Source organism: Panthera uncia, chromosome B4 (genome assembly GCF_023721935.1).
Source record: "Panthera uncia isolate 11264 chromosome B4, Puncia_PCG_1.0, whole genome shotgun sequence".
Taxonomy (NCBI): Eukaryota; Metazoa; Chordata; class Mammalia; order Carnivora; family Felidae; genus Panthera; species Panthera uncia.
The window spans coordinates 130201991-130226766 of record NC_064809.1 but is presented as its reverse complement, the minus strand read 5'-3'; the positions used below and the strand labels follow the sequence as shown (position 1 = coordinate 130226766).

Below are 24776 nucleotides of genomic sequence, written 5' to 3'. Positions count from 1 at the left end.
GTCAATTAGGCAATTGTGTATATGAGTATAAAGTTCACAGGCGTCAAAACTACAGGTGTGAATCTGGGAATCATCAGGACTAGCTGTCCCGGCTAAAGAGAGAATGCAGAGTAGGAGGTCTAGAACCAAATCCTGGAACATTCCAACACTTAGAGGTTAGGCAGGAAAGGAACAGGAAATAAGATTTGAGGGGTGGCCAGTGAAGTAGAAGGAACACTAGTAGTGTGTGGTGCTGTAGAAACCAAGAGGAGGAGGAAGAGGAGGAAGAGGAGGAAGAGGAGGAAGAGGAGGAAGAGGAGAGAAGATGATGATGATGATGATGATGATGATAATCAGTGTCATGTACCACCCAGAGGTAAAGTGGTAAGAGGACAGAGAATGGGTCGCTGGTTCTGCAAGCTGGAGGTTTTTGGTGATCTTGACAAGAGTTTTAAGTTTTGTGTTTTTTTTTAAACATTTATTTATTTTTGAGACAGAGAGAGACAGAGCATGAGTGGGGGAAGGTCAGAGAGAGAGGGAGGCACAGAATCCGAAGCAGGCTCCAGGCTCTGAGCTGTCAGCACAGAGCTCGACGCGGGGCTTGAACTCACAAGCCGTGAGATCATGACCTGAGCTGAAGTCGAACGCTTAACCGACTGAGCCACCCAGGCGCCCCAAGAATTTTAAGTTTTAATGGTGAAGGTGACAGTCCAATTAGAGTGAGCTGAAGAGAGAACAGGAGAAAAGTGGAATCATCAGCATCAAGACAGTACATGATTTAAAATACAATAACTGGACACCTGGGTGGCTCAGTCGGTTAAACATCCGACTCTTGATCCCGGCTCAGGTCATGATCTCACAGTTCGTGAGACAGAGTCCTGCGTCCAGCTCTGCACTGACAGCACGACCCCTGCTTGGGATTCTCTCTCTCTCCCTCTCTCTCTACCCCTCCCCTGCTCAGGCTCACGCTCTTTCTCTCTCAAATAAATAAACAAAACAAAATGTGAGATAAATTTTTTTAAAAAGCGTAAGTGGGAAAAAAAGTGCAAATATCAGAAATAGCTTATCTATAACTGTGAAAAAGATCTCCTTCTCTTCTCATTTGTAGCTAACACTTTACTAACACTGCTCAGCATGAATCTGACATCTTAGCAACCTGTGAAGTCAGGAACTCCCCAAGCTGCTAACAGGTAAGTCTGTCATTTTTCAAGTTACTGTAACAAGTTTCCCCCCAGTAGTTTAAGTAATCACTGGAAAAACAAGTGACAACACTTTAACAGTCAAGTTTCCAAGGCACCATTTTTCCTTGTTGTTGTTTTGCTGTTTTTAAAGCCTAAACCAAATCCCCAGGTGTGACTTCACCTGGGGCTGTAGTTGCTTTCTATTATATTCAAGTACAACACTTTCCAAAGGCAAAGCCATGGAAAGCACTTTAGTGATTTTTTTAAAGTTTATTTATTTTGAGAGAGAAAGCGTGAGCAGGGCAGGAGCAGAGAGATGGAGAGAGAGAATCCCAAGCAGCCTTTGCACCACCAGCACAGAGCCCACTGCAGGGCTAAAACCCATGAACCGTGAGACCATGACCCGAGCCGAAACCAAGAGTCAGACTGACTGAGCTACCCAGGCAGCCCGCCACTGAAAGCATTTTAAAGGAAAAAAGATGCTTATAAACCAGGAGACTAGAAAAGTACAGCAATTGTAAGGAGGGCTGTAAGGGGAAAATGCTATTTCCAAATCCAAAAACTTTTACAGAAATATTTCCCTGTCCCCTGAATTTCTCCACAGTTCATGCACCTGGTCCCCAGCCACAACCTAAGCTGGGGTCTGGTGGGACACTGGCTGTTAGAGCCCAAGGCTCAGGAGCGCTTCTTTCCAACACCTCTGAGCACTCTGAACAGAATCAATTCTTTTCCAATGAGAATACAGTCAGATACAAACACAAATGATAAACTTAAAACTATAGCAGGATAAATTTGGGTTCTAGGTCAGGAGAAAATCTCTAGAGTATAAACACAGTCACTGGGTTTCTCTTGGGAAGTTCTGCACTCTTCTCTGACTTTTGTACTTATGCAACATTAATGGAAATCAAAATTTTAAAAAATTCCGTCACAAATCTGCTACTCCAATAAATCATTTTCTTCCCTTCTGTGTTCTTAGTTTTTCTCTATATATGCACAGTTCTAACAATACATATTTTAAAATATTTTTCTGTACTGAGCACTAAATTACCAAAAATTTCCCCAGTAACCAGAGTTTTTATAGCCATATATTCTGTAATTGACTTATCTAGTCATCTGTTGTTACAGCTGAGCACCTAACAGCAAAATCTGCAATAAAAACAATTCTATGAGAAACTCTCCCTTTGAAAATTGTTTAAATGAAATTAACGAATCTGTCTCATTTCGGAGAGGATTTGGATTTTTGAAGATTTGCCTTTTCTACTCTAAAGTGCCAACTTTTGTATTATAAAGGTGCAATCATCAAGATAGTATGGTACTGGCACAAAAACAGAAACTCAGATCAATGGAACAGAATAGAGAACCCAGAAATGGACCCACAAACTTATGGCTAACTAATCTTTGACAAAGCAGGACAGAATGTCCAATGGAAAAAACACAGTCTCTTCAGCAAATGGTGCTGGGAAACTGGACGGCAACATGCAAAAGAATAAACCTGGACCACTTTCTTACACCTTACACAAAAATAAACTCAAAATGGATGGAAGTCCTAAACATACGATAGGAAGCCATCAAAATCCTAGAGGAGAAAACAGGCAACAACCTCTTTGACCTCGGCTGCAGCAACTTCTTACTTGACATGTCTCTGGAGGCAAGGGAAACAAAAGTAAAAATGAACTACTGGGACCCCATCAAGATGAAGAGTTTCTGCGCAGCAAGGAAACAATCAGCAAAACTACAAGGCAACTAACTGATGGGATGGGAGAAGATATTTGTAAATGACATATCAGGTAAAGGGTTAGTATCCAAGATCTATAAAGAACTTATCAAAATCAACACCCATAAGAAATAATCTAGTGAAGAAATGGGCAAAAGATATGAATAGACACTTTTCCAAAGAAGACATACAGATGGCTAACAGACACATGAAAGGATGTTCAACATCACTCATCATCAGGGAAATACAAATCAAAACCACAATGCTCCTGGGTGGCTCAGTTTGTTAAGCATCCAACTTTGGCTCAGGCCATGATCTTGAAGTCCATGAGTTTGAGCCCCACACTGGGCTCTGTGCTGACAGCTCAGAGCCTGGAGGATTCTGTGTCTTCCTCTCCCTCTCTGCCCCTCCCCTGTTCACATTCGGTCTCTCTCTCTCTCAAAAATAAACATTAAAAAGAAATTAAAAAAAAAAAAAAACCACACACAATGAAATACCACCTCGCACCTGTCAGAATGGTTAAAATTAACAACTTAGGCAACAACAAACGTTGGTGAGGATGCAGAGAAAGAGGAACCCTTTTGCACTGTTGGTGGGAATGCAAACTGGTGCAACAACTCTGGAAAACAGTATGGAGGTTCCTCAAAAAAACAAAACAAAACAAAACAAAACAAACACACAACTACCCTATGACCCAGCAATTGCACTACTAGGTATTTATCCAAAGGATACAAAAATGCTGATTTGAAGGGGCACATGCATCCCAATGTTTACAGCAGCACTATCAACAATAGCCCAAGTATGGAAAGAGGCCAAGTATCCATCGACTGATGAATGGATAAAGAAGATGTGGTGTGTACACAGACGATGGAATATTACTCAGCGATCAAAAAGAATGAAATCTCACCATTTGCAATAATGTGGATGGAACTAGAGTGTATTATGCTAAGCAAAATAAGTCCAAGAAAGACAAATATCATATGATTTCACTCATGTGGAACTTAAGAAACAAAACAGATGAACATAGAGAAGGGAAGCAAAAATAAGATAAAAACAGAGAGGGAGACAAACCATAAGAGACTCAAATACAGAGAACAAACTGAGGGTTGCTGGCAGGGTGTTGGGTGGAGGGATGAGCCAAATGGGCAAGAGGCATTAATGAGGGCACTTCTTGGGATGAGCACTGGGTGTTATATGTAAGTGATGAATCACTAAATTCTATTCCTGAAATTATTATACTTTATGTCAACTAACTTGGATTTAGTTTTTTAAAAATAAAAAATAAAAAAAAGTGTCAGCTTTGTAAATAGAAATCGAGGTATGAGATTAGGTTAATAACAGATTATTCGTATTAGGGTTTAATATGATGCCATTTGAAGCAGTTAACCTAATGACCCCTATACTTGAAATTTTACAATATTATAATTATAGCACAGTGAGGAATTACTATTTTAATAGTTGGTTCCAGAATGCCTCCTAGAGTTGGGGGGGGGGGGTGGTTAATCTTTGTTTTGAAAAATACCTTGATAAGCTCCACACATTAAAGTGGAAGGTAAATCTTGAAGGAGAGGAAGAATTGACAGATCTGTCAATTGCCGAGCAAAAGAAGAAATGAACAGAAATATGGAAGCAGGGGAGAACAGAACTAGAGGTGGCCTAGACTATAAAGAGGAGGGGAAGAGAAGTCCAAAAACAAGGTGAGGAGCTGCATCCTTTAGAATAAAGGGACCGATGAGACATTAACACTCAGTGTGCCTGTGGGCTGGGGGATCTGGAGGGTGAGGACAGTATGCCTCTTCAGGAAAGGACAATCTAAACCCCAAGTGAAGTTGTGTTCCTGCAGGGTAAAACCCCTTTGCCATCCCCTATCTTCAGTAAAGCCTGCCCTACTCCTAAGAGTCTCGAAGGTTGTTTGGGGAATAACCAATGGAAAGGTCTAAAAATAGGGATAATTGGGGCGCCTGGGTGGCTCAGCTGGTTAAGCATCTGACTTTGGTTCAGGTGATGACCCCCAGCTCATAGGTTCGAGCCCCACATCGGGCTCTGTGCTGACAGCTCAGAGCCCAGAGCCTGCTTTGGATTCTGTGTCTCCCTCTCTCTCTGCCCCTCCCTGGCTTGTGCACTCACTGTCCCTCTCTCTCTCTCAAAAATAAATTTTAAAAAGTTTAAAAATAGGGATAATAATTCCTACTTTATAGAGTTTTCATGAAGATTAAATGGGTTAAATTTGAAAAATCTGGGGGAGGGTGTTGGAATTCCCACATAATATGGGCTTATAGGGCTTGTGACCATTTTATTAAAATTTCAAGATAAGTGATTTCAGCTGATCATGTAACGTAAAAGTTTTATTTATCTCATTTCCTTAGATTGGTATATAAAATAACTACTTTTTGAAAATATAAGCTATATTCCAGGGGCACCTTGGTGGCTCAAATGGTTAAGCATCCTACTCTTGATCTCCGCTCAAAACTTGATCTCAGGGTCATGAGTTTAAAGCCCCGTGTTGGGCTCTGCACTTGGCATGAAGCCTACTTTAAAAAATAATAATAAAAATACAAGCTACCTTTCGACAATATCATAGAGTTTATGGCTCCCTAACTTTACAATGTTGTTCCCTCCCCTTAAATAATCCCCACCAGTGGTTCTCTAACTGCGGAGTGCATCAGAATCATCTGGAGGACTTTTCAAAACCCAAAAGGCTAAATTTCTTTTTTAAGATTTTATTTTTAAGTAATCTCTACACCCAACACGGGGCTCAAACCTACAACTCCAAGATCAAGAGTCATGTGTTCTACTGACTGAGCCAGCCAGGTGCTACCCATAAAGCTAAATTTCTGCATCTGAAGGTCTGAGCAGAGCCTGAGGCTGTTCCTTTCTTACAAGTTCCCAGGTCATGTTGATGCTGTGGTACAGGGAACACACTTTGAGAACGACTGAGCTAAACCACCCTTTGACCATTCTTTCGAATTCTAGCTCAGATGCAACCTCCTTGAACACCTTTCCTTCCAACCTTCATGCCCTCTACCCCCCTTCTCTGATAAAACTAATCACTGTACCTACTGTTTATTTCATAGTATACTGTAATTTATATATGTACACATCTGCCCTATATCTATCTGGTACCTAGCCCAGGGCCTGACCCGTGGCAGGTGTTGACTGTTTGAGGAGGGGATACCAAACTCCTGGAAGATACCCACATGCAACAAACTCCTTTGTACGCTCCTGTGCTGGGCTTCTTCTGCTCCCTCTGCTTGCAACACCCACCACTTTACCTGACTCAAGGCTTAGCCCAAACATTCCCTCCTCCAGGAAGCCCTCTCTGACACTCCCTCTGCCTCAGGTTTGTGTCAGGTGCCCCTTTTCCTGTCTGTCTATAACATATCATACAACATATTTAATATACTATCTATAACATATCAATCTATAACATTTATCTTCGTAATAGCTACCACTCACTGAAGGCTTTCTAAGTGCCAGGAACTCTAATAAGCAGAACTGGATTAAAATCTTTGGAGATCTTTTGGTCAAGCAACTCCCACTTCTGGAAATTTATCCCACACCTCAGGAAAATGACTCCTACAGAAGCACACTCCCTACAGCATTGTTTGCGATGGAAAAATATTAGAAAACCTCAATATCCATTAGTAGGGGAATGGTTAAGTAAGTTACACCGCAACTATATAAGGGAACAGTGTGCAGCTGTCAAAAAAGAGAAGGGATCCGCTATTTATGTACTGACAGGGAATGAGCTCCAAGATACGTTGCTAAGTGAAAAAAGCAAGGAGCAAAACAGTGACAAGAATGGTAAACATCTATACAAAAACGAGGACATTTTCACATAAGACTTAGAAGGCTGCCTGTGAGAGAAACTGGGTGGCAGAGAGACTTTTTACTTAAATACCCCTTTGTACCTTTTGAATTTTGAACTATTTGAATGTGTTACCTATTCAAACAAGCATGAAAAAAAATTAAAGACCTTTAGAAAGCCATACAATAGAAAGGTTAAGGTGCTCCCCTATTTAATCAATATAAAAATAAAAATGAGTATGAGGAAGCCTAACAACATTTAGCTTTTTTCCAAGATGACTTTTGCTATTTCTACGAAATGTCTCGTGCCAAGCTATTTCCATTTCTTCTTTGCATTTTGTGTCTCTGCTTTATTAGCGCCCTCAGTACGTGCCTGATCTATTAAAGGTCAATCCATAGCAGATGTTCATTAGATCTGGTGACAACACTCTAGTTTACAGTACAGGGTGTGCAAGGGTTGTGACCCTTCGGTTTTCCCCCCGCCTTGCTGGCTGCTCCTCTGGAGTCCATTCCTGGTTCCTCCCCTGCCAGTTCTTAAACTGCCGTCATGTTCTGTCCTAGATCCTCCTCCAGTTTCCTGCACACTCACGGGCTCTCATGGCTTTGGTTCACACCTACAAGCAGATGATCCAGTTTCCATCCCACAACATATTTCTCCCCCAGATTTCAGGCCGGCACATCCAGCTGCCCACTGGACCACTCTGCCACAGTCCTCAAAATACCATGCTCTCAAATGAAGTCATCATGAACTCTGCCCGCCTCCGGTGGTCCCTATCTGAGGAGACTGGCATGACAACCTATCCACCGCTTTCTCCAGCCAGAATTGGACCTCATGGTTAATGAATTCTCCTTCATCTTCCCACCTCCACCCTTCAAATCTTAGGTCTTTCCTAATGTTTTCGGAAATTTCCTGTTTCTCTCCAAACTTTGTCACTTCTCGGTTGGGGCTGTCATCATTTTTCACTATCATGGTTTTTGGTTTTTACAAGTCTCTCGACTGGGGATCTCTACCTCCAGTCTTGGCCCCGTGCCCCACACCCCATCTGTACTCTGCAGCCAGAGAGGTCCTTTTAAGATGCAACTGATCATTTCCTTCTCTTTCAAACCTTTTTGCTTCCTTCTGACTTTAGGAAAAAGTCCGACCCTGCATGACCTAGCAGTCCCACTCACCATTCCAGCCTCATTTCTCAACATGCACCTCTCACTCGCCCTCAGCACATGCACCATGCTCCAGCCAGAACATCTTTTCTCAGACCTCAGAACCCCGTTTCTCTCACAGCATGCTGCTAAATCAATTACTCTTCAGTATGTAAAAAAAAAAGTCTTGAAATGTGGGCCCCACCAAACACCACGATAAGGCAGCTGGTGGTGCTAATCTTCTAAATTGGCTCCGTACTTCAATCATCCTTGTTGAAAACATGTTTATTGTTCACCTCACCCTTTATCTCCCTTAGAGCTGAAGACATGTGAGGTGAAGACCCACTATCTCATCTACATTTGTCAACTGCCTTCCCCCAAACTGGCATCAGGAGCAGAGTGGTGACTTCAGTAATCAGTTCTATCTTGAGCTGCACTCCTGCGCCCACAGGCTTACAGCTGGACTGCTGTAATATTTTCTTTGTGACCAGCGAGAGAGGGTGCTCTTTTAAATTTTTTTTTTTTACATTTATTTATTTTTGAGACAGAGAGAGACAGAGCATGAACGGGGGAGGGTCAGAGAGAGGGAGGGTCAGAGAGAGGGAGACACAGAATCCGAAACAGGCTCCAGGCTCTGAGCTGTCAGCACAGAGCCCGACGCGGGGCTCGAACTCACGGACCGCGAGATCATGACCTGAGCCGAAGTCGGCCACTTAACCGACTCAGCCACCCAGGCGCCCCGAGAGGGTGCTCTTTTAGGCAACAGTTAGGTGCGATTGTGCAAGGCAGAGCACAGACTGTGGAAACACAGAGCAGGGGAACAGGAACCTCACCCCAGCATCCCGCACAGCATCTCCTATGCAGACTTCTGACCCATGCTAGGCTCCTCTAGGTCTTTCCATAAAACAATTAATTATCTGAGGCAGTCTGGTCACTTCCCTGAGTCCCTTCCAGGAACATTCTCCTAGGATTTACAGCCTGGCAGTACCCAGGATGGTGATAAGGAAAGCAAAAGCAAAGTACTACTCGAACCTTCTCTCAGTCCCACTATGAAGGGCAGGGGGCGGGGGTAACAAACACTCAGCAGTAAAAGTCAGACAAATAATGGTTAGCTACCTGCAACTCAGGCAGCTCTGAAATACAGCAGACACAAGTTTCTAAGGAAATAAAGCCCCTTAAGGGCTGTCAAAAAAGGCCCCTGAAAAATTTATATTTAAATTGTTAACATAGGAGCATATGGCACATAAAAGGAACAAGACAGATGGTTAGCAAAGTTCCTATTTCTCATATAGTTAAATCACAGAGGTCAACAACTGCTTTATCTGTTTTTTTTGTTGTTGTTTTAGAGCGAGAGAGAGAGTATAAGCACCAGTGGAGAGGGGCACAGGGAGGGAGAGAGAGAATTCCAAGAAGACTCCATGCTTGGCGAGGGGCCCAATGTAGGGCTCGATCTCACAACTGTGAGATCATGACCTGAGCTGAAATCAAGAGTCGGACACTTAATCAAATGAGCCACCCAGGCTCCCCAGCAAACTGCTTTAAGTCATTTATTTGGCCAGACTATAAAATTACTGGGAATTTCTCATTTGCAGATATGAAAATACCTACATAATAACTCTAAAGTACGGTAATCCACTCCTATTTACTTTGTGGCAGTGAGTGGATGGAGGTATTAGAAAGAAGGTACCAATGAAAGAAGGAATGATGTATTTATTGAGCATTTAACATACTGCTAAACATACTGTGTACTAAGCTGTCCCTCTATTCCACACTGACCAGCACAGCTGTCATTGGCAACTATGCACCACAATCTCCAGGGAAAACCGAAGCTACTTGTGGGTGTGTGAGAACAAAACACCTTGGCTTGGGGTATGGAGCCCAGTGGAGCCCAGGTTAAAACATAACATAAGCAGCTGGATTAAGAAACACCAATTTTGGGGCACCGGGGTGGCTCTGTCAGTTGAGCGTCTGACTTCAGCTCAGGTCATGATCTCACAGTTCATCAGTTTGAGCCTCGCATCGGGCTCGCTGCTGTCAGCGCAGAGCCCACTTTGGATCCTCTGTCTTCCTCTCTCTCTGCCCCTCCCCAGCTCATGCTGTCTCTCTCTCTCTCTCTCAAAAATAAACATTAAAAAAAAAGGAACATCAATCTTTGTGAAAATTCCAAATTAAGCAGATAAATCAGGAGTGAATTCCCATATTATAAGAGCAAATTAATTTCTCCAACAGATCTGCACCAGTATTTAGAGATCATTAGCTTCTTCAATACCGGGTACAGGACAAAGGCACTTAGCACAGCCATGAACAACAGAGTCATGCATGACACAACTAGAAGGATCTTTTGAGTTCGTGTCCCGCTTGTTGTTGTTGTTGTTGTTTTTCCCAAAAAAAGAAACTGAAGCCAAACAGGTCCAAAGACTGATTTAAAACCATACAGTGAACAGGTGACACAGCCAGACCAGAAGCTAAGTCTCTAATTTCCACTATTCAAAGCTAAAATTGAATCAAAAACTTGGGGAAAACATGGGAACCAGCAGACTGGATCACACTTAGACCAGCATCATTTACCAAAAGAAATCCCAGGAGAGATGTTATGAGAGGCTGTCCTGCTGTTGTAAAAGTTCGGATTAAGTAGACCACAGCTTTTTTTTTTTTTCTTTTTGTGGACCTACCTTCCATTAGATAATCTACTTTTTGTTATCTCTTTGTATATCATACTTAATACTGCTGATTTAAACAATCAGGTCCACACACTTAACTTCTACATTGTAGGAACTACAGTACCATTTTGAACTAATCACTGAAATTCTTGTCTTATCCAGTCCCAGGTAAGTTCGCACTGCTCTCTTTGCTCATGTTACTCCAGGAAATTTATCCTCACTATTGCTCAGCGACTTTCATTCATCTCTAAATGGCTTTCTATGATGTTCCCTTCAGTGCTACATTCAAGCCTTCTCCCCATTTCTTCAGACCCCCAACTGTTCTCTGCTGCCACTCACTCCCTCCCAGCTGATGACCTGGTTTCCACTCTAATGACGCTGAGGTCATTCAGCTAAGGCTTCCTCAACTTCCTCCTCCTCCTGTCAAAACTGCTCCATCTTCGGGTGCCTCGGTGGCTCAGTCAGTTGAGCATATGACTTTGGCTCAGGTCATGATCTCACGGTCCAAGAATTCAAGCTCCGCATTGGTCTCTGTGCTGACAGCTCAGAGCCTGGAGCCTGCTTCAGATTCTGTGTCTCCCTCTGTCTCTGTCCCTCACCCATTCATAATGTCTCTGTCTCTCTCTCAAAAATAAATATTTTGAAAAAAAATTTTTAAAAACCTGCCCCATTTTGTCACTATTTTCTCTTCCCACCTTCCTCCCAGAGGAAGATGCAGCTTGCTTCCTTCACAGGCTAAGTCCTCCAGCCATAATAACCTTCCACCCACTTCCACAACTGCATCTCCAGTCTTCCTCTCTGCTGGCTTTGTGTGCAGTGCATACGCTCGGTTCACCCTCATCCTTAATTCCAACAAACCCAAACAAGGCAACTTGGACCTACTCAAGCCTCCTACCTTTCCAGCTCTCCTTCCTCTGCCTCCCTGCTGCATTTTCAAAGGCAGAGTCGAATCACCAACTTGCTCCTCCGTCAACTTGCTCCTTAAGCTTTTTCCACTTAGCTTCCTCTCTCAGCACCCAGACTTTCAGAGGTCTCCAGTGGTTTCCTTGTCACATATGGAGTCCTCATTTCTTTAAACTCCCTGCAGCATTTGACTCTGCTGACTTACCTGGGTTTCTTGAAACTGTTCTAGGACTCTCAGGGCACTGACCACACTGGTTTTCCTTCCCTACTTAACTGCTTCTTTGCTGACTCCTCTTCTTCCCCAGACCCCCCAAAAAAGACATTCTCCAAATCACGCTTCTCTTTTTTAATCCACTCCTAATGGATTCCTACTGGGGAATCCGTTCCTGTTGCTAAGGGGGACTTAGCTGTCACTACTGTACAGATATGCCACAAGTCTCTACCTCTAGCCATAGCAACGCTCCTGATATTTCCAACTTCCTGCTGGATGGTTTCAGCTGACTTAATCATTACACATCAAAATCTGGGGTTCTCAAATGAATCTATTTTTATTCCATCTCAGATGATTCTTTTCGATTTTCCTATTTCTTCTTCTAAGACACTCAGACTCTTAAGCTTTTAGGGTAATTTCTGGCTCTTATATTTGTCTTATTCTCACAGTGAATCAGTTCCAAAGTCTATTGATTTTACATTTAAAAGTATGTCTAATCATGTCTATCTCCACTGCCTTAACCCAGACCCTCACCCCACTTTTCTGGGCCACTGTAACAGGTTTCTGTGCCTCCAGACTCTCTTTCCATTCATGTTAAATAAACACTAAATCTTTGCTGAAGCACAGCACTAATTACAGAGTTCTCTCATCTTCTTCAGTGGTCCTCAATCTACCTCTGAGTCAGCTCTCACTTTCCCTGCACGTACCCTATGCCTCAGCCATCTAGACCACTCACTGCTATCTCATCTTGTTTCTTTTTTCATATTGTTTTCCGCTTTGAAGGCCACCTCCCATTTCTGAATGTTCAGATCCTATCCAACTTTCGGTGCGCAACTCAAATGCACTTTTGTGAGGCTTTCCCCAGTCCTTTCTCTCAACATTTACTTGTACCTATCAAATGCCACTTACATACTTACATTTCTCTCATTTTTAACTAGTGTGTCTACCTTATCTCTAATAAACTGGAAGCTCCTTAAAGCGTGAATTCTTGTCAGCATTTAGTACTTAATAGGGATTTAATAAATGTTTGCCGAGTGACTCATCTAATTACCTGTTTTATGAGGTACCTACCTGAATACACCTTCCTTAGTAGTTTCAGATTTGGTGAAGAAACCTATATTCACTTTATATATACATGGTACAGTAAGAGCAGGAAGTCCTGGGTTTGACAACTTGTTCTGCCACTTAGCTGTGTGGACTTTGAGTAAAATATTTAATCTCTCATAGCCTCAGTTACCCTATCAGTAAATTATGGTGTAGTGCCTGCAGATTAAAGTGCTGAAAAAGTATTTAGAACCCCTAGCACAGTTTCATATACTTAGCATAGAGACAATATTTTCCAAAACTGGGCCACAATATAACCTATCCCACATGCTCTTCTTAAAATGTGACACTGACACGCTTTCCACTGAATAGTGGGGTCTATGTACCCTCTCTTTGAACCCAGGCAAAGCTCAGTGACTGCCTCAACCAAGAGAATATGGTGAAAGTGACACTATGTGGCCTCTGGGGATATGTCATAAAAATGCCATGCACTTTTACCTTATTTCCTTGAAATAGAAGCTCTTGGAACACAGTTGCCACGCTGTGAGGTAGGTAAGGTCAAACGGAGAGGCCACGTGTGGGTGTTTCGGCCAACAGCCTCAACTGAGATCCAGCTGATGGCCACCATCGACCCCAAGACATGTGAGTAAGGAAACTTCCCAGATGACTCCAGCCCCAACTCCAGCTAACTACAATGGCTTGAGATACCCCGTGCAAGAACTGCCTGGTGGTGGGGCACCCGGCTGGCTCAGTCGGTAGAGCATACAACTCTTGATCTCAGGGTTGTGAGTTTGAGCCCCACCTTGTGCATAGTTTACTTTTTTTGAGAGAGAGAGAAAGAGAGGGATGGGGGGATGGAAGAGTGGGGAGACAGAGGGAGGGAAAGGGAGGGAGGGAAGAAGGGAGGGGGAGGGAGAGGGAGGGAGGGGGAGGGAGGGGGAGGGAGGGGGAGGGAGAGAGAGAGAGAGAATGAGAGAGAATATCTTCAGCAGGCTCCATGGCCAGCTTGGAGCCCAGCATGGGGCTTGATCGCACAACCATGAGGTCATGACCTAAGCTGAAATCAAGAGTCACGCACTTAACCACTGAGCCACCCAGGTGCCCCAGAGTTTACTTAAAAACAACAAGAACAAAAAAATTGCCTAGTGGAGCCCAGTCAACTCCTGAGCAAGAGATAATAAAAATAATTGTTTTTTTGAGCCACTAAATTCTGGAGTGACTATTACACAGCAATAGATAAACTAAAAATCCGGTGCCCAACACATCCAGCTACTATTGACACAATGCCACTGTAAATCTCAGTCTCCTCCCACCCCTTACTTTTTCAAACTGACAGACCTCATCTTTTTACTTTAACCTCACATGGCAGGCATCATCCTTTCATTTAATATAACGAGTGCTTACTATGGGTCAGACCCCATTTTAGACTCTAGGAGATAACAGTGAACAAAACAGAATCCCTGCCTTATGAAGCTTTCAGTCTAGTCAGATAGAAAGAGGGCCAAATGAATCCATAATGTCAAATAACAATTGTTAATGTAATTTAATAAATTACATAGTAATTTATATACAATGTTAGGTAGCGATAAGGGTGATCCTTCATGCTTATTATTTGTCCTTTTCTAGAAATTAAAGGAATCTATTATCCTACCACAAAAACACAAAGTATTCAGAACCATCTCAGTTTAAAATAAAATAAAGGATGTAATATTATTTTGTTTTGTTTCCAAAACATTTCCGAACAATGCCTCACACATTTGTTGGTCTTTCTGGCCATAGTGGCCAAGTGGAAAATCTATAAATTCTAGGTCCCTTCATTAGGTCATAACCATTCATTTTATCAAAGTAATTTGGAATTTTGTATTGTGTCAGTGAGCTTCCAGATTTACCTTTTAAATTTTGTATAATAAATCAATATAATATTTTAGTTTGTGCTTTCTAGTTCTTAAATGCAATATCTTGTGTTGTTAAAATACTTGTGCTTTTCCTAATGGCTTACATCGATTAGTAAAATTTTCCTGTAACTTTTTCCTAAGCACTTGGTTCTTCTTAATATGGATGAATATAATGTGCTTATATTATGTGAATTAATGTGAAAAGAAAATATAACTTACAAAAATAAAAGCTGCAGCAACTTTTAAAGAATATACATATTTATAAAATACACATGCATTCTGCAACATACATCTATTTTAAAAAATGAACTTTAATTCACTTCCAAACTTTACTATCCTGTTTCTTTATTTGCCTACAGCATTTTCTAAATTTTTTTAGTGTTTATTTTTGAGAGAGAGAGAGAGAGAGACAGAGCATGAGCAGGGAAGGGGCAGAGAGAGAGGGAGACACAGAATCTGAAGCAGGCTTCAGACTCCGAACTGTCAGCACAGAGCCTGATGTGGGACTCAAACTTACGAGCCACAAGATCATGACCTGAGCCGAAGTCAGACGCTTAACTGACTGAGCCACCCAGGCTCCCCTATAGCATTTTCTACCTATTCTTGAATCACAAAACAAAAATAAACCACACACACCAAAAAAAAACCCACTCACACAAATCCACTAATATTTTTTTCTGGTTATAAAAGTCATAGATACTCACTGTGGAAAAACTGGAAAATTTACAATTAATGAATGAATAATGAAATGAATGCCCAGGAGTGCCTGGCTGGCTTAGTTGGAAGAGCATGTGACTCCTGATCTTGGGGTTGTGAGTTCAAGCCCCAACTTGGGTACAGAAATTACTAAAAAATAAATATATAAACTTAAGAAAAAAGAAATGAATGTCATCCAAATGTTTACTGATTACTTTTGAGTAATGAGGATAAATGTAATTATTTAATCTCTCTCTCTCTCTCTCTCTCTCTCTCTCTCTCACACACACACACACACACACACACACACACACACACACACACTGCATAAAGAAAAATGTTAATGGGGCGCCTGGGTGGCTGAGTCAGTTGGGCGTCCGACTTCGGCTCAGGTCATGATCTCGCGGTCCGTGAGTTCGAGCCCCGCGTCGGTCTCTGTGCTGACAGCTCAGAGCCTGGAGCCTGTTTCAGATTCTGTGTCTCCCTCTCTCTCTGACCTTCCCCCATTCATGCTCTGTCTCTCTCTGTCTCAAAAATGAATAAACGTTAAAAAAAAAAGATTTTTAGAAAAATGTTATCACACAAAAACATTTCCATCATTACAGAAAATTCTATTGTGTAGTATTTCACTATTATACTGCTTCCCAGGACTGGGTATTTTTTTCTTCTTTCCTTCCTTCTTTCCTTTCTTCTTTCCTTCCTTCCTTCCTTCCTCCCTCCCTCCCTCCCTCCCTTTCTTGCTTTCTTTCTTTCTTTCTTTCTTTTTTTTTTCCTGCAGAGGGAGAGAGAGTGAGAGCACATGAAGAGAGAAGCACAGAGCCAGAGGGGCAGAGTGAGAAAGAGAATCCCAAGCAGGCTCCACACTGAGCATGGAGCCTGACATGGAGCTCGATCCCAAGACCCAAGCTGAAACCAAGAATCAGATGCTCAATCAATTGAGCCACCCAGGCGTCCCACAGCACTGGGATTTGTAGTTAGGCCTCTTGTTTATGGGATTACAATTTCATTGGCCAGGCAAATATACACACATGAAATGGTAAACAAGACAAGGCCAGTTAAAAATAAGAGAACAAACTACAAATATTATCGAAGTTCAAAGAAATAAAGAGATAAATACAGGTAGATATGGAACAGCCTTCATAAAGGAGACACATTTTATTTATTGACTTAATAATTCATTGAGGGACATGAATACATTGTGCTAGGTTCTATAAGGGGCTGACCTAAGCAAGATTTAGGGGCACTACAGTTTAATAAGATTAACTGTCAACCACCACCGTCACCCTATTTCTGTCATTAATGAACTGTATGATATTGGGATCTCTAGTCCTTGTGAAGGGGATGACCTCAGACTTCCAGTCTTAAAGTGCTATGATACAAAGAAAAGAGGAAATGAAAAAGGCACCAGAGAATAAGGAAAGCAACTAACCGAAAAGATCCAAAGTTGACAGAATGAGCTATGTTCCTAGAATACAAAGCAGAATGAATGGTGATTTTGCATGGAGGAAATATTCATACATTCAATATATATTTATTGAGTGCCTATTATGTGCCAGGCACCATGCTACAATGGATAAGGATACTATAGTGCTCAAAACAGATAAAAATCCTTTGTTTCTAGAATCTGGCATTCTAGAGGGGAAACAAGTAATTAAAAAAAAATAAATAAGAAACTATATTGTGGGGCACCTGGATGGCTCAACTGGTTGAGCGTCCGACTTTGGCTCAAGTGATGATTTCACAGTTTGTGAGTTCAAGCCCCACACTGGGCTCTGTGCTGACAGCTCTGAGCCTGGAGCCTGCTTCGGATTCTGTTTCCCTCTCTCTCTGCCCCTCCCCTGCTCATGATCTCTCTCAAAAATAAATAAACATTAAAAAAATTAGAAAATAATTTCCTTAGGGGCACCTAGGTGGCTCAGTTGGTTAAATATCTGACTCTTGATTTTGGCTCAGGTCATGATCTCATGATTGGTGATTTCGAGCCCCATGTTGGGCTCTGTGCTGACAGCATGGAGCCTGATTGAGATTCCCTCTCTCTCTTTCTCTCTCTCTCTGTCCCTCCCCCGCTCATGCTCTCTCACTCTCTCAAAATAAAAAACTTAAAAACTTAAAAAAAAAAAAGAATTTTCTCATAATTGCAGAGAACTTTATAGGTCATTTAGTACAACCCATTAGATTATTATACCCCTATTACTCCTCCCAAGTGAGCAACTTGTCTTGGCTTGAACTATTTTATTTTTTTTTCATTTACTTACTTATTCATTTATTTCAAGTAAGCTCTAAGTCCAATGTGTGGCTTGAACTCATGACCCTGGGATCAAGAGTTGCATGTTGTACCAACTGAGCCAGTCAGGTGCCCCGGCTTGAACAATGTTAGTGCCTAGATCTACCTCCATAGACCAGACAGCCCATCCATCCTCAAATAGCTCTTTTAGACTCTAATAGCACAGAAATCTGTTTCCTAGTAATGTCTAGTCTTTATTCTTTTTTAGGGACACTTTGTACACTACATGCTTCAGATATTTGAAGACAGTCTTCAAGTCTTCTCTCAGATTTCTCTTCTCTTCAGGTTAAAGTTAACCAGTTGTTTTAACTCTTTTCTAAGTGACATGGCCTTATGCTTTGTAATGCTAAGTTAAGGGAGTCTCAACTGCAAGCCAGAAAAACTGACTTTGGGTAACTTACATTATGTAACATAAGATTTATTGGAAGGATAGGAGGTAGAGCACAGAACTGAGGAAAAGCTAAAGAATCAGGTCTTTGGGAACAAATACAGAGCAGTTCCAGTATCCACATATTAGGAATTAATCCATGGTTGTGATGAAGGAAGCTTGTCACTGTGTCACTCAACCTAACATTCAAATGAAAAGAGGAATACATCTATTTGCCTAACATCTATTGGCCTAACCTGGGTCACGTACCCACCTACTAGGTCAGGGATGGACTGTTTCCTCAAAGCAAAACTGAGCTGCTATTCCCTGAAAAACCTACACTGGATGCTGGGCAGGCTGAAACAACTTATGTTCACTAAATTCTCTCAAAATGTGATACCTCAAATCCAACATAAGAATCCAGGTGTAGAGGAGGAGGAAAGCCAAGGTATAGCCCCCTACACTTGCTGTATGACCTTGCGCGAGTGACCGAACTCTGCCTCAGTTCCTATCTGTAAGTAGGTGGTGGTCACAACAACACTTTGTTGTACCTGCAGCAACCAAGTAAGAAAATGTATGTGAAACACTTTATAAACTCAAAGCTAACTACAGTAGCCAACACTTGCTGACTGCCTATCAGAGTCACATTGCACAGATTATTTTATTACATAGATTATTATTTTTATTTATTTACATAGATTATTTCAAAACAACCCTATGAAGTAGAAGATTATGAGCACGAACTCTGGAGTCTGACTACCCAGGTTCAAATTCTGACTCCATCACTTATTTCTGAGACCTTGAACAAGTTACTTAGCTTGTGACTGTTTCCTCACCTTAAGTGGGCATAATTCTAACAATTGTGATTATGAAGACCGAGGTAATATAAGTAAAACTCTTAGAACTGTGCGGAGTATATAATAAACACCCAACAAATATTAGCTGTTACTATGGTGGTAGCAGTAGTAGGTATCCCAATTTTACAAATGAGCAAAATGAGGCATTGGGAAGTTACATCACTTGTGTTAAGTTTTCAAAGTTTAACGTGGATGAGCAGAATTTGAACTTCATTGTAAGTGTTCCTAATTACTATACTCCATACACTTTGAAAGTGGAGGGGAAAAAAAAGTGGTATTTGGACTTTAACCCTAACTTCAAGTCACACAAATTAAGGATATTTACAAACGAAACTCAAACACAAGAAGAAGGAAATGAACTGTTGATACACGTCTTTAGAATGTTAGCTATAGGGGCGCCTGGGTGGCGCAGTCGGTTAAGCGTCCGACTTCAGCCAGGTCACGATCTCGCGGTCCGTGGGTTCGAGCCCCGCGTCAGGCTCTGGGCTGATGGCTCGGAGCCTGGAGCCTGTTTCCGATTCTGTGTCTCCCTCTCTCTCTCTGCCCCTCCCCCGTTCATGCTCTGTCTCTCTCTGTCCCAAAAATAAATAAAAAACGTTGAAAAAAAAAAAAAAAAAAAGAATGTTAGCTAGAAGGCTGATCAGATCTCTAGAGAAGACCAGGAATATTCATATTATTTTGTTAAGGAAGAAAAGTCTCTTACCTCTATTGGAAATCAGCCCCTTACCAAGGGTAAGCCTTCTGATTAGTGCTTTCAATATAATTTTTTTTTTTTTTGCTTTTTTAAAGATTTTATTCTTAAGTAACCTCTATATCTAACACGGGGCTCGAACTTACAACCCCGAGATAAAGAGTCACACGTCCCACTGACTGAGCCAGCCAGGCGCCCCTCAATCTCATTTCTAATGTTTGTTTGTTTGTTTATTTATTTATTTAGAGAGAGAGAGAGAGCGCTAGCGTGCGAAAGGGAGCACATGAGCAGGGGAGGGGCAGAGTGGGGGGCGGGGACAGAGGATCGGAAGCGGCCTCTGTGCTGACAGCAGAAAGCCTGATGCAGGGCTTGAACTCACAAATCATGCGATCATGACCTGAGCCGAAGTCGGATGCTTAACTGAGTCACCCAGGTGTCCCCTGAATCTCATTTCTAATGTTACTCTTATTGACAAAGTTACTTAATAATGCCAAAGAAGTTAACTTCTCCAAAACAATTCACATTAGCTGAGAAAAAAACTATACATACCAAACCTGCATCACACTTCGAAAAAGTAGGAATGTGTTTATAACCGAGAGAGAGGCATAATGTTAGAAGATGCAGTTAACTGTGTCCACCAAAAAAAAAAATAAATAAACATTTCTCATTTATGAATTAAGACCATCAATGAGGCTAAATGTTCGAAAAGGAGAGATAATTATATGGATACTATCCAAACAATGGTGTCTTCAAAATCAGTTCCTAAGCCACACTAAAAGTAAGCTTTGTTATTTGTCATACAGTACTACTCAGAGTACTACCGTGTTCTGAATACCACATCCGATGAAGTATTCATTCAACAGATACTTAGTGATTACCTAGGGGGAAGTGGTGAAAAAGACAGAGGCCCTACTCTCATGGAGCTTACACTGTAGGCAGGTATTACAAAAAAGAAATTGAGGCTCAGTTCCCAGGACTGTCAGACTCTATTTCGACTGTATCATCTTTCACTGGCAAGATACAGCTTTTCCTAAAAGTCTACACCTAATCATGCAGTCCTGACAGCATGGAACAATTTAGAGTTTCTCTCTGGTGGCAGTCCAGAGTCACTTTCTCAGTGAAGTATTCTTCCCCCAACTCCCAAGAGCAAAGACTGCTTGGTCAGTAGTTTAACACATCATGTTGACATGTATACAATTCTTTTTCTTCCCTCATTAGTCCCTAACTCCCCCAGGGCAAGAACCATGTCTTAATCTCTTTGTATGTCTAGAAGATGGTGGAGCAGATACTCAATAAATAGCTGAGTGGAGCTCACGAAAACATTTCAACAGAGTAGACAGTGGGAGCCAGACTGCAATGAACCAAGGAGTCCAAGGAAATGACGGGCATAGTGTTTGCCCTTCAAGAACAAGCCCAGAAAGGAAAAGAAGAGAAATGGAAGTAGTTCAAAGAAGAAATGTGATCACAGGAAGGTTTTATATTTTTTTCAGAATAAGCAATATTTGAACTTATTTTTTTGTAAGGTAGTACAGCACAATTAGAAAGAGCAGATGGGGCACCTGGGTGGCTCAGTGGGTTGGGTTTCTGACTTTGGCTCAGGTAATGATCTCACAGTTCGTGGCTTCAAGCCCCACGTCAGACTCTGTGCTGACAGCGCAGAGCCTGGAGCCTGCTTCCGATTCTGTGTCTCCCTCTCTCTGCCCCTCCCCCACTCGTGCTCTCTCAAAAATGAATAAACATTAAAAAAAAATAAAAAATAAAATAAAAAGAGCAGAGATGGCAGAGTCAGATAGGCTTGAATGTGAATCTGTTACTTACAATGTCTACAGGCAAATCACTTAACCTCTGTACTTCAACTTGACATACATAAAAAGAGAATGGGGGCACCCGGGTGTCTCAGTTGGTTAAGCAACCAACTTCAGCTCAGGTCATGATCTCATAGTTCGTGAGTTGGAGCCTTGCATCAGGCTCTGTGCTGAACACACAGTGCCTGCTTGGAATTTCTCTCACCTCTCTCTCTGCCTCTCCACGGCTTGCGCTCTCTCTCTCTCAAAAAATAAATAAACGTTTACAAGAAAAGAAATTTTAAAAAAAGAGAGAATGATAATACCTACACCTCACTGTGACAATTACAGCACTTGGCAAACAGAAGAAATCCAATAAATGGTATTGATGATTATTACTGTATGCAGAAAGAAGCCTGGTCTCTGATGTTCTAAACCCTCTTGCATAGCTTGCGCTTCAGTCTGGATTTCCTATCTCAGTCTATGTATTACTATGTGATGGCTCAGCCAGTTGAGCGTCCGACACTTGATTTCGGCTCAGGTCATGATCACGGTTCATGGGGTGGAGCCCTGGGTCAAGCTCTGCGCTGGTGGCATGGAACCTGCTTGGGATATTCTCTCTCTCTCTCTCTCTCTCTCTCTCTCTCTCTCTCTCCCCCCTCCCCCCCCTCACATGCAAGCATGCACACACTCTCTCTCTCTCAAAATAAATAAGTAAACATTTTTAAAAATATGTATGATGGCAAGGAAACAAGATCCTTACTTCTTTGTGTACCACCCTCTGTGCTATTCCACTTCCTTGTGACAGTCTGCATGAGCTCATGAATGGCTGCTGTGGAAAATTACTGATGTCACCAGCTGAGGAAGTAGACACAATCCGGAGAACAAGCCAATGAAACTGATGTTAAATCATCAAACGTACAAGATTCTGGGCTCCTGCCAAAACTCATCGAGCACTAAGAAGAGAGAAACTGAAAACACAAACACACAGGACATTGTTTAACTTCCTAAGCCAACAAGGTGTTCCCGGCATCCACCCCAGGCACAGATAGATGGCTGTACGATAAGAGAGAGGGGTTTCTCCAGAGTTCCTGTCTCAATATTTCACCCTAATGTCAGATTCATTTCTGTCAGGTGCTATTCCAGTTCACCAACTTTTCTGTCAACCTGACAAGTTTCCAAATTCACAAGATTAGTATGCTTTTTGAAAATATTTAAGCAAGTATTGTTCACAGCCTTTTTTTTTTTAATTTTTTTAATGTTTATTTATTTTTGAGACAGAGAGAGACAGAGCATGAGCGAGGGAGGGTCAGAGAGAGAGGGAGACACAGAATCGGAAGCAGGCTCCAGGCTCTCAGCTGGCAGCACAGAGCCTGGCGCGGGGCTCGAACTCACTGACCGTGAGATCATGACCTGAGCCGAAGTCTGACACTCAACCGACCAAGCCACCCAGGTGCCCCTGTTCACAGCCTTTTAAAGCTGATGTTCTGGTGCTTGCTGCGGCAGCACATACACTAACTGAAGTTAATGCTCCGCTCACGTTCACCTGTTACTCCTATGGGATCAACAGAAACACCTCACCCCTCTCCCCTCTCAGCCAGATCACACATCTCCATGCTTAAAAAGGGACACAGGGGGGGCGCCTGGGTGGCTCAGTCGGTTGGGCGACCGACTTCGGCTCAGGTCATGATCTCACGGCTTATGAGTTCGAGCCCCGCGTCAGGCTCTGTGCGGACAGCTCGGATCCTGGAGCCTGCTTCTGATTCTGTGTCTCCTTCTCTCTCTGCCCCTCCCCCACTCATGCTCTGTCTCTCTCTGTCTCAGAAATAAACATTAAAAAAATTAAAAAAAAAAAAGACTGTATCTCAGTTTCTCAAAGACATACACAACTGTGCTGAAGCTGAGGTACAATCACAATTCTTTAAAAAAAAAAAAAGGGACACAGGGAAGAAGACTCAAGTGCAGGCTACTGTGACAATTTTAGTGATGTTGAGGCTACATCTACCCGGGATTACTGGAAGACAAGAAAGATACTGACCTCCATTCAAAATCAATTACAAATTAATCATGGAGAGCAGAAATAAATATAGAAAACAAAGACGATATAACTACCGATTGGAGTTCGGAGAAAACTGGAAGATAGGGAAAAGAAGAGGAGGAAGAAAAGGAGTAGGAAATATATGTGTATCAAGAAACTTAATCACAAACATAATCACAAAAGCTACAAGTAATCAAGTCAAGGTTGAAAACTCAGTTTTTGTGAATCTGGGTCTCATTAGGAACTTGAATTTACCAAGAAGGGATAAGAGAGAAGGGTAAAGAATATTCCAGGGCACCTCCAATAACCCACCAAAAAGCCAGTAACCCACCACAGATTTCACTTGCAGCAGAAGATACTGGAAAATAAGGCAGTCACCTGTCACAGAAAAAAAACTTTAGAACACCTTTTTTCCCCTCCATATAAAAAGCATCCTGGTTCATTACACTAAGTACAATTCTCGGAATTCCGATCCTAACCACGCTGGGTGATCCTGGCTAACACATGCCTCAGTTTCCCCAATGTTAAAACACGAACACATGACGGTGTGTAACGAGTCTCAGCCTCGATCTGAGCCTGTGTCCTGACCCCGGACCTGAATCTTCGACGGAAAGTCACAAGTTCAAGCCAAGGAAGAGCTGGCAGTTTAAATGTGCCCAAGGCAGCTTTAAAAAAAAAAAAAAAAAAAAAAAAAATTAAAAAAAAAAAAAAAAAAAAAAAAGAAGGGTTCCCGGGCTGAGTTGCGGTTTCTGCTGAGGGGGATGTATACGGGCTCGAGCCTCCACGGCACCGAGGCTCCGGCGCCGGCGGCCCCGTTCCCGCTGGCGGGGCTCGGAGGCCGCCCCCGCCCAGAGGAGGGACGCGGGGGCGCAGCTGCTCGGGGTCCGAGCCCAGCCGCCGCCCCGCAGGCCCGGCACCCGCACCGCGAGAGCCCGCGCCCAGAGCCCCCATCCAACGCGGGCACCTGCGAGGTCCGGCCCCGCCGCTCTCCCCGGCCTCGGCCGGTCCTTCTCCCCTCGTCGGCCCCGTCTGCCTGTCAGTCCGTCCGTCAGTCGGTCTGTCCACAGTCGCCCCCGCACCCTCACCGTGGCGGGGGCAGGTGTGGGCGCCGGGCCCCGCAGACACAGCGAGTCTCCGCCGACCTCTCCCTCCGCACTCACCTGCGCGGCGCGGGATGTCCAGCTGTCCAGCCGCCGCCAGTCCCCGCCACCTCAGTGCCAACGCGGGTCAGGCTCGCGTCTCCGCGGCTCAGCAGCTGGGACCCAGTCAGCGCTCGGCGGCGCCACCGCGCACGCGCACTGGGCCGAGTCGAAGGGGTTGGGAGGGGTGCGGGGGCCGCGGGGCATGGTGGGGGCTGTAGTCGTCTGGGTCGGCTGGGCTGTGGCGGAGCTGGGGTCCGCGCGCTCACTGACCCAGCACGCGAGCCTCCTTTCCGACCCGAGCTCTGGTTCCCCGGCGGGCTGGGGCACAGACGACCTTAGAAGCCCATTTTTAGCTCAGCGATACCCACTGGCCTTCCGTCCGCACT

The 24776-nt window shown here is 43.1% G+C and overlaps 1 protein-coding gene across 1 annotated transcript in view; it reads right to left on the bottom strand.

Annotated features, from left to right (window-relative positions):
* Nucleotides 1-24524, bottom strand: part of SGSM3 (small G protein signaling modulator 3) — a 51789-nt gene extending 27265 nt beyond the window's left edge. Inside the window, exon 1 of the mRNA XM_049627555.1 lies at nucleotides 24409-24524. The gene's annotated coding sequence lies outside the window, so the exon portion shown is untranslated. The remainder of the gene's footprint in view (nucleotides 1-24408) is intronic.
* Nucleotides 24525-24776: the final 252 nt, after the last annotated feature.